This window comes from Lissotriton vulgaris, chromosome 1_1, assembly GCF_964263255.1.
Source record: "Lissotriton vulgaris chromosome 1_1, aLisVul1.2, whole genome shotgun sequence".
Lineage (NCBI taxonomy): Eukaryota > Metazoa > Chordata > Amphibia > Caudata > Salamandridae > Lissotriton > Lissotriton vulgaris.
In genome coordinates, this window is record NC_141685.1 from 1,371,230,669 (window position 1) to 1,371,241,104 (window position 10,436).

At 46.4% G+C, this 10,436-nt stretch overlaps 1 non-coding gene across 1 annotated transcript; it reads right to left on the minus strand.

The window, feature by feature from the left end:
- Positions 1 to 2,859: 2,859 nt before the first annotated feature.
- On the minus strand, positions 2,860 to 2,941 carry TRNAS-CGA (transfer RNA serine (anticodon CGA)). Its single transcript has one exon. It is a non-coding gene; the product is annotated as a tRNA-Ser (tRNA).
- Positions 2,942 to 10,436: the final 7,495 nt, after the last annotated feature.

Here is a 10,436-nt window from a genome sequence, read left to right on the forward strand (position 1 = left end):
TGACTGTGAGGTGGGTGCACATAATCTGTATGCAAGTTTTCAAGGTGTCCCACAGCAAATTCCTGATATTCTGCAATGCACTTTTTAAAAATAATGTTTTTTTCAGCAGGCACATTCTCTCCTAAAAACAAAAATTGCATGCGTATCTCTCTAGTTTGGAATACCATAGGCTTGCATGCATACTCTCATGAGTCACTCAAGTTTTTTGGACCCTATTGCACTCTGTTTTCGTGCTGCTTTTAGTATATGGCCCATATTACAGAAGTCTACCATCTTTGAGTATTTGAGGCTCCTTTGTAAGTGCTTTATATTTTTTCCTTGAAGAGCTATATAATAAAGGGGTCCGGGAAAGATTGCTTTATGGAAGATAAAAGAAGGCCCACTTGTTTCACCAAATGCTGTAGAGAAACCTGATGTTTTACTCATGTTATCCTTAGTTCGTTTTTGTTAGACCTTGCATTCTTAAGGTGGTCCCAACCCCACCTTATTGCTTTTCACCTCCGCATTTTGCTGTATCTTTTTGTTGGCCTTAGGACTCTGATCACTTTATCGCTACTAATCAGTGCTGAAGTGCACGTGCTTCTTCTTTAATCATGTGTATAATTAGAGTATACCTGAATGACAGATTTAATTTACTTGAAAGCCCCTTGTAAAGTGGTATACCATATACCCAGGGACTGATTGTGCCGCCCAAAGAAATAGCATTTCAAACCTGTCTCAAGCCTGCTACTGCAGTGCCTGTGCTGCAGTGTACTGCCACTTCGACTTGGCATTCAAAACTACTTGCCAAGCCTTAAACTCCAATTTTATTACATATCAGTAACCCCTAAGGTAGGCCCTAGGTAGTCCTAGGGGCATCATGCTATGTAAGTAAAAGGTAAGACATGTACTGTGGTAGTTTGTATGTCCTAGTAGTATCAAACAGTCTATTACATTTTTCACTACTGTGAGGTCTGCCCCTCTCATAGGTTAGCATTGGGTATTCCCTTATACTTTTTGGGGGGTAATTCCATATCAGAGAGGAGAAGCTTTATTTATTTATTGATAAATCCTATCTACTGGTGAGGTTGGATTTAATCTTACTATTGTATAAATGCCATTTTTAGAGAGTGAGCATTTCTCTGCACTTACTGCTCTATTTGCATGAAAACCTGTCTTCAATTGACGTCTGGATTGGGCTGCGAGACAGCTACATATGTGCATTCCCTGTAGACAGCCACAACACAGGTCACTCAACTGCAACTGCATTCATCTGCATTCTGATTGGCCTGGGGGAGAGCTCCGCTCCCCTTACCGCAAATATGTTCAAGAACGATAATTTATGTCAGTAAGAACAGTATACCTACATCTTATAATCATGTGTGTTTAAATAATTTCTCATTAGATCGTTTAAATATTGAAAAGAATCTGTTTTTAATAGACATTTTACAAAAACAACTGGTACATTTGGGAATTCTGTAAAGGAAAAACCCAACTGCCGTGACATTGCCAACCACAAAGCCGTGACTCGGATTCGAACCGAGGTTGCTGCAGCCACAACGCAGAGTACTAACCACTATACGATCACGGCGAGCTACTTGGGCTCAATAACGTACAGTGACATGAAGAAATTATAATTCGGAACACTCAGGGCTACTCCTGTGATAGGCTGAATGTGTTCATTGCTTCCTCATTCCTTATACAAAGGCTTTATCTCCTCAGTGGTTGATAGGCTGAAACCGTTTCCTGGCCGCCTGCTTGTGAACTGGCAGGAGTCAAAGATCACACATACACTGGTGGGCCTGTGATGGGACACCAATGCAGAGAAACACACCCGGCGCAGATATTCTATTCTGTTTATTAGACCTGCATCTCCCCTGTACCTCCTCAAGCCATCTGTATGTGAAGCAAGAAAGAGTTAAGGAACGGTCCATCTACACTTTTATTGGGAGGATGCTGCCGTGAGCTCCTCCCAGCTAATCACACAAACAGCAGTAAAGCAAGGTAACTACACAGATAGGGGGGACTGCATGGTTAGGTTTTTGAGGAATTATTGAAACTGACCTCAGTGACCCATAATCAGAGCTGTGGCTAATGACTGCATGCCTAATTATGATGAAGCAAGCACCATGGCTCGTAGGGGCCCCACAACACACTTTTCTTAGCTCATTGAATTAAAGTATAAACTTCTGCCATGTGTGAGTGGTAAAGGCTTGTTAATTTTGTTGCTTTTCAAATTCACGTCTGACAACAAGACGAAGGAACATTGGGGCATCAGACGCTTTGGAAAGTAGCCACAAACTGCAGAGAAAGAGAGAAAGAGGGAAAAGACAGTATGAGGTGTGGAGAAAACAGAAGCAGGTACAAGGAGCTCAAATGAGATTAATGGCGCATAAATAGAGCACGTAAAGGAACAGTTACAAATCTGAGAAAAGGGAAAGAAAAGACTAGGAAAAAACACAGAAAGAGCTTGTAGAGTAAATTCTCTTCCAGGAACAGCAGGTTAAGAGAAATTACACAGGGAGCAGTTAAGCTTGTAACACGGGGGAGAATAGAAAAGAAAATGCAGTTTTATGAAGTGTGTTTGCCTAATCCAGCTAGCACTTTTATTTTATTTCTCTATTTGCTTGTTTCATTGGTAAAGTAAGTTTCAAGTGCATGCACAGGTATGACCGAGAGAGCCAGGATATAATAATTTGAAGCGTTTGCACCAGCGCTAATGAAGGACGAGAGTTATAGCAAAGATATGAAAGGGGGAGCGATAATAAATATGTGATATGGCAATAGTGACACCAAAATAAGCCACCTATTTATAACAATGACATGGAAGAAAAACTAAAGGTTAACTTCTGAAATTGTAGCCGATGTTAAAAAGATACTCGTTGTCGGCAGGATTCGAACCTGCGTGGGGAGACCCCAATGGATTTCGAGTCCATCGCCTTAACCACTCGGCCACAACAACTGACTGTAAGACTTGTGCACATAATCTGTATGCAAGATTTCAAGGTGTCCCACAGCAAATTCCTGATATTCTGCAATGCACTTTTTAAAAATAATGTTTTTTTCAGCAGGCACATTCTCTCCTAAAAACAAAAATTGCATGCGTATATCTCTAGTTTGGAATACCATAGGCTTGCATGCATACTCTCATGGGTCACTCAAGTTTTTTGGACCCTATTGCACTCTGTTTTCGTGCTGCTTTTAGTATATGACCCATATTACAGAAGTCTACCATCTTTGAGCATTTGAGGCTCCTTTGTAAGTGCTTTATATGTTTTCCTTGAAGAGCTATATAATAAAGGGGTCCAGGAAATATTGCATTTATGGAAGATAAAAGAAGGCCCACTTGTCTCACCAAATGCTGTAGAGAAACCTGATGTTTTACTCATGTTATCCTTAGTTCGTTTTTGTTAGACCTTGCATTCTTAAGGTGGTCCCAACCCCACCTTATTGCTTTTCACCTCCGCATTTTGCTGTATCTTTTTGTTGGCCTTAGGACTCTGATCACTTTATCGCTACTAATCAGTGCTGAGGGTGCACGTGCTTCTTCCCTAATCATGTGTATAATTGGAGTATACCTGACTGACAGATTTAATTTACTTGAAAGCCCCTTGTAAAGTGGTATACCATATACCCAGGGACTGATTGTGCCGCCCAAAGAAATAGCATTTCAAACCTGTCTCAAGCCTGCTACTGCAGTGCCTGTGCTGCAGTGTACTGCCACTTCGACTTGGCATTTAAAACTACTTGCCAAGCCTTAAACTCCAATTTTATTACATATCAGTAACCCCTAAGGTAGGCCCTAGGTAGTCCTAGGGGCATCATGCTATGTAAGTAAAAGGTAAGACATGTACTGTGGTAGTTTGTATGTCCTAGTAGTATCAAACAGTCTATTACATTTTTCACTACTGTGAGGTCTGCCCCTCTCATAGGTTAAACAACAAGGGGTGGTGATGGACAGAGTTTCTGAATTAAGCAGAATACTCTCACCCAGTCAAGAGATCAGGGCTAGATCCAACACCGTTTTTTAGCTCACTGCACCATCCCAGCTTAGAACCTGGCTGTATGCAAATTAGTCTGTTCCTGTCCCAGTGCATGATGGGAACAGGGCAAACTAAACTACAAAGCCAATTCTTTCACTGGGAAGGAAACAAGCTTCCGGGGACCGGTTTCTGGCATTACAGCCGTCTTCGGCCCGGCTTGCTTGAATCCTGCTGGTGCAGTGAGCAAGGGACTCACATCTGAGTATACCCTTCCACGCTTATGGTGGACAAAATAATTGAACAACAAGGGGTGGTGATGGACAGAGTTTCTGAATTAAGCAGAATACTCTCACCCAGTCAAGAGATCAGGGCTAGATCCAACACCGTTTTTTAGCTCACTGCACCATCCCAGCTTAGAACCTGGCTGTATGCAAATTAGTCTGTTCCTGTCCCAGTGCATGATGGGAACAGGGCAAACTAAACTACAAAGCCAATTCTTTCACTGGGAAGGAAACAAGCTTCCGGGGACCGGTTTCTGGCATTACAGCCGTCTTCGGCCCGGCTTGCTTGAATCCTGATGGTGCAATGAGCAAGGGACTCACATCTGAGTATACCCTTCCACGCTTATGGTGGACAAAATAATTAAACAACAAGGGGTGGTGATGGACAGAGTTTCTGAATTAAGCAGAATACTCTCACCCAGTCAAGAGATCAGGGCTAGATCCAACACCGTTTTTTAGCTCACTGCACCATCCCAGCTTAGAACCTGGCTGTATGCAAATTAGTCTGTTCCTGTCCCAGTGCATGATGGGAACAGGGCAAACTAAACTACAAAGCCAATTCTTTCACTGGGAAGGAAACAAGCTTCCGGGGACCGGTTTCTGGCATTACAGCTGTCTTCGGCCCGGCTTGCTTGAATCCTGATGGTGCAATGAGCAAGGGACTCACATCTGAGTATACCCTTCCACGCTTATGGTGGACAAAATAATTAAACAACAAGGGGTGGTGATGGACAGAGTTTCTGAATTAAGCAGAATACTCTCACCCAGTCAAGAGATCAGGGCTAGATCCAACACCGTTTTTTAGCTCACTGCACCATCCCAGCTTAGAACCTGGCTGTATGCAAATTAGTCTGTTCCTGTCCCAGTGCATGATGGGATCAGGGCAAACTAAACTACAAAGCCAATTCTTTCACTGGGAAGGAAACAAGCTTCCGGGGGCCGGTTTCTGGCATTACAGCCATCTTCGGCCCGGCTTGCTTGAATCCTGATGGTGCAATGAGCAAGGGACTCACATCTGAGTATACCCTTCCACGCTTATGGTGGACAAAATAATTAAACAACAAGGGGTGGTGATGGACAGAGTTTCTGAATTAAGCAGAATACTCTCACCCAGTCAAGAGATCAGGGCTAGATCCAACACCGTTTTTTAGCTCACTGCACCATCCCAGCTTAGAACCTGGCTGTATGCAAATTAGTCTGTTCCTGTCCCAGTGCATGATGGGAACAGGGCAAACTAAACTACAAAGCCAATTCTTTCACTGGGAAGGAAACAAGCTTCCGGGGACTGGTTTCTGGCATTACAGCCGTCTTTGGCCCGGCTTGCTTGAATCCTGATGGTGCAATGAGCAAGGGACTCACATCTGAGTATACCCTTCCACGCTTATGGTGGACAAAATAATTAAACAACAAGGGGTGGTGATGGACAGAGTTTCTGAATTAAGCAGAATACTCTCACCCAGTCAAGAGATCAGGGCTAGATCCAACACCGTTTTTTAGCTCACTGCACCATCCCAGCTTAGAACCTGGCTGTATGCAAATTAGTGTGTTCCTGTCCCAGTGCATGATGAGAACAGGGCAAACTAAACTACAAAGCCAATTCTTTCACTGGGAAGGAAACAAGCTTCCGGGGACCGGTTTCTGGCATTACAGCCGTCTTCGGCCCGGCTTGCTTGAATCCTGATGGTGCAATGAGCAAGGGACTCACATCTGAGTATACCCTTCCACGCTTATGGTGGACAAAATAATTAAACAACAAGGGGTGGTGATGGACAGAGTTTCTGAATTAAGCAGAATACTCTCACCCAGTCAAGATATCAGGGCTAGATCCAACACCGTTTTTTAGCTCACTGCACCATCCCAGCTTAGAACCTGGCTGTATGCAAATTAGTCTGTTCCTGTCCCAGTGCATGATGGGAACAGGGCAAACTAAACTACAAAGCCAATTCTTTCACTGGGAAGGAAACAAGCTTCCGGGGACCGGTTTCTGGCATTACAGCCGTCTTCGGCCCGGCTTGCTTGAATCCTGATGGTGCAATGAGCAAGGGACTCACATCTGAGTATACCCTTCCACGCAATGCCAGAAACTGGTCCCCGGTAGCTTGTCTCCTTTCCAGCCAGGTTCTGAGCTGGGATGGTGCAGTGAGATAAATAACGGTGATGGATCAAGCCCTGATCTTTGGACTGGGTAAGAGTGGTCTGCTTAATTCAGACACTCTGTTCATCACCACCCCCTTTCTGAATCGTTTTTGGCCACTATAGGTGTGGCGGGGTATACTCAGACATGAGTCCCTTTCTCACTGCACCATCAGGATTCAAGCAAGCCGGGCCGAAGACGGCTGAAATGCCAGAAACCGGTCCCCGGTAGCTTGTCTCCTTTCTGGTGAAGAATTGGCTTGGTAGTTTAGTCTGCCCTGTTCCCATGATGCACTGGGCCAGGGACAGACTGATTTGCATATAGCCAGGTTCTGAGCTGGGATGGTGCAGTGAGATAAATAACGGTGATGGATCAAGCCCTGATCTTTGGACTGGGTAAGAGTGGTCTGCTTAATTCAGACACTCTGTTCATCACCACCCCCTTTCTGAATCGTTTTTGGCCACTATAGGTGTGGCGGGGTATACTCAGACATGAGTCCCTTTCTCACTGCACCATCAGGATTCAAGCAAGCCGGGCCGAAGACGGCTGAAATGCCAGAAACCGGTCCCCGGTAGCTTGTCTCCTTTCTGGTGAAGAATTGGCTTGGTAGTTTAGTCTGCCCTGTTCCCATGATGCACTGGGCCAGGGACAGACTGATTTGCATATAGCCAGGTTCTGAGCTGGGATGGTGCAGTGAGATAAATAACGGTGATGGATCAAGCCCTGATCTTTGGACTGGGTAAGAGTGGTCTGCTTAATTCAGACACTCTGTTCATCACCACCCCCTTTCTGAATCGTTTTTGGCCACTATAGGTGTGGCGGGGTATACTCAGACATGAGTCCCTTTCTCACTGCACCATCAGGATTCAAGCAAGCCGGGCCGAAGACGGCTGAAATGCCAGAAACCTGTCCCCGGTAGCTTGTCTCCTTTCTGGTGAAGAATTGGCTTGGTAGTTTAGTCTGCCCTGTTCCCATGATGCACTGGGCCAGGGACAGACTGATTTGCATATAGCCAGGTTCTGAGCTGGGATGGTGCAGTGAGATAAATAACGGTGATGGATCAAGCCCTGATCTTTGGACTGGGTAAGAGTGGTCTGCTTAATTCAGACACTCTGTTCATCACCACCCCCTTTCTGAATCGTTTTTGGCCACTATAGTTGTGGCGGGGTATACTCAGACATGAGTCCCTTTCTCACTGCACCATCAGGATTCAAGCAAGCCGGGCCGAAGACGGCTGAAATGCCAGAAACCGGTCCCCGGTAGCTTGTCTCCTTTCTGGTGAAGAATTGGCTTGGTAGTTTAGTCTGCCCTGTTCCCATGATGCACTGGGCCAGGGACAGACTGATTTGCATATAGCCAGGTTCTGAGCTGGGATGGTGCAGTGAGATAAATAACGGTGATGGATCAAGCCCTGATCTTTGGACTGGGTAAGAGTGGTCTGCTTAATTCAGACACTCTGTTCATCACCACCACCTTTCTGAATCGTTTTTGGCCACTATAGGTGTGGCGGGGCATACTCAGACATGAGTCCCTTTCTCACTGCACCATCAGGATTCAAGCAAGCCGGGCCGAAGACGGCTGAAATGCCAGAAACCGGTCCCCGGTAGCTTGTCTCCTTTCTGGTGAAGAATTGGCTTGGTAGTTTAGTCTGCCCTGTTCCCATGATGCACTGGGCCAGGGACAGACTGATTTGCATATAGCCAGGTTCTGAGCTGGGATGGTGCAGTGAGATAAATAACGGTGATGGATCAAGCCCTGATCTTTGGACTGGGTAAGAGTGGTCTGCTTAATTCAGACACTCTGTTCATCACCACCCCCTTTCTGAATCGTTTTTGGCCACTATAGGTGTGGCGGGGTATACTCAGACATGAGTCCCTTTCTCACTGCACCATCAGGATTCAAGCAAGCCAGGCCGAAGACGGCTGAAATGCCAGAAACTGGTCCCCGGTAGCTTGTCTCCTTTCTGGTGAAGAATTGGCTTGGTAGTTTAGTCTGCCCTGTTCCCATGATGCACTGGGCCAGGGACAGACTGATTTGCATATAGCCAGGTTCTGAGCTGGGATGGTGCAGTGAGATAAATAACGGTGATGGATCAAGCCCTGATCTTTGGACTGGGTAAGAGTGGTCTGCTTAATTCAGACACTCTGTTCATCACCACCCCCTTTCTGAATCGTTTTTGGCCACTATAGGTGTGGCGGGGTATACTCAGACATGAGTCCCTTTCTCACTGCACCATCAGGATTCAAGCAAGCCGGGCCGAAGACGGCTGAAATGCCAGAAACCGGTCCCCGGTAGCTTGTCTCCTTTCTGGTGAAGAATTGGCTTGGTAGTTTAGTCTGCCCTGTTCCCATGATGCACTGGGCCAGGGACAGACTGATTTGCATATAGCCAGGTTCTGAGCTGGGATGGTGCAGTGAGATAAATAACGGTGATGGATCAAGCCCTGATCTTTGGACTGGGTAAGAGTGGTCTGCTTAATTCAGACACTCTGTTCATCACCACCCCCTTTCTGAATCGTTTTTGGCCACTATAGTTGTGGCGGGGTATACTCAGACATGAGTCCCTTTCTCACTGCACCATCAGGATTCAAGCAAGCCGGGCCGAAGACGGCTGAAATGCCAGAAACCGGTCCCCGGTAGCTTGTCTCCTTTCTGGTGAAGAATTGGCTTGGTAGTTTAGTCTGCCCTGTTCCCATGATGCACTGGGCCAGGGACAGACTGATTTGCATATAGCCAGGTTCTGAGCTGGGATGGTGCAGTGAGATAAATAACGGTGATGGATCAAGCCCTGATCTTTGGACTGGGTAAGAGTGGTCTGCTTAATTCAGACACTCTGTTCATCACCACCACCTTTCTGAATCGTTTTTGGCCACTATAGGTGTGGCGGGGCATACTCAGACATGAGTCCCTTTCTCACTGCACCATCAGGATTCAAGCAAGCCGGGCCGAAGACGGCTGAAATGCCAGAAACCGGTCCCCGGTAGCTTGTCTCCTTTCTGGTGAAGAATTGGCTTGGTAGTTTAGTCTGCCCTGTTCCCATGATGCACTGGGCCAGGGACAGACTGATTTGCATATAGCCAGGTTCTGAGCTGGGATGGTGCAGTGAGATAAATAACGGTGATGGATCAAGCCCTGATCTTTGGACTGGGTAAGAGTGGTCTGCTTAATTCAGACACTCTGTTCATCACCACCCCCTTTCTGAATCGTTTTTGGCCACTATAGGTGTGGCGGGGTATACTCAGACATGAGTCCCTTTCTCACTGCACCATCAGGATTCAAGCAAGCCAGGCCGAAGACGGCTGAAATGCCAGAAACTGGTCCCCGGTAGCTTGTCTCCTTTCTGGTGAAGAATTGGCTTGGTAGTTTAGTCTGCCCTGTTCCCATGATGCACTGGGCCAGGGACAGACTGATTTGCATATAGCCAGGTTCTGAGCTGGGATGGTGCAGTGAGATAAATAACGGTGATGGATCAAGCCCTGATCTTTGGACTGGGTAAGAGTGGTCTGCTTAATTCAGACACTCTGTTCATCACCACCCCCTTTCTGAATCGTTTTTGGCCACTATAGGTGTGGCGGGGTATACTCAGACATGAGTCCCTTTCTCACTGCACCATCAGGATTCAAGCAAGCCGGGCCGAAGACGGCTGAAATGCCAGAAACCGGTCCCCGGTAGCTTGTCTCCTTTCTGGTGAAGAATTGGCTTGGTAGTTTAGTCTGCCCTGTTCCCATGATGCACTGGGCCAGGGACAGACTGATTTGCATATAGCCAGGTTCTGAGCTGGGATGGTGCAGTGAGATAAATAACGGTGATGGATCAAGCCCTGATCTTTGGACTGGGTAAGAGTGGTCTGCTTAATTCAGACACTCTGTTCATCACCACCCCCTTTCTGAATCGTTTTTGGCCACTATAGGTGTGGCGGGGTATACTCAGACATGAGTCCCTTTCTCACTGCACCATCAGGATTCAAGCAAGCCGGGCCGAAGACGGCTGAAATGCCAGAAACCGGTCCCCGGTAGCTTGTCTCCTTTCTGGTGAAGAATTGGCTTGGTAGTTTAGTCTG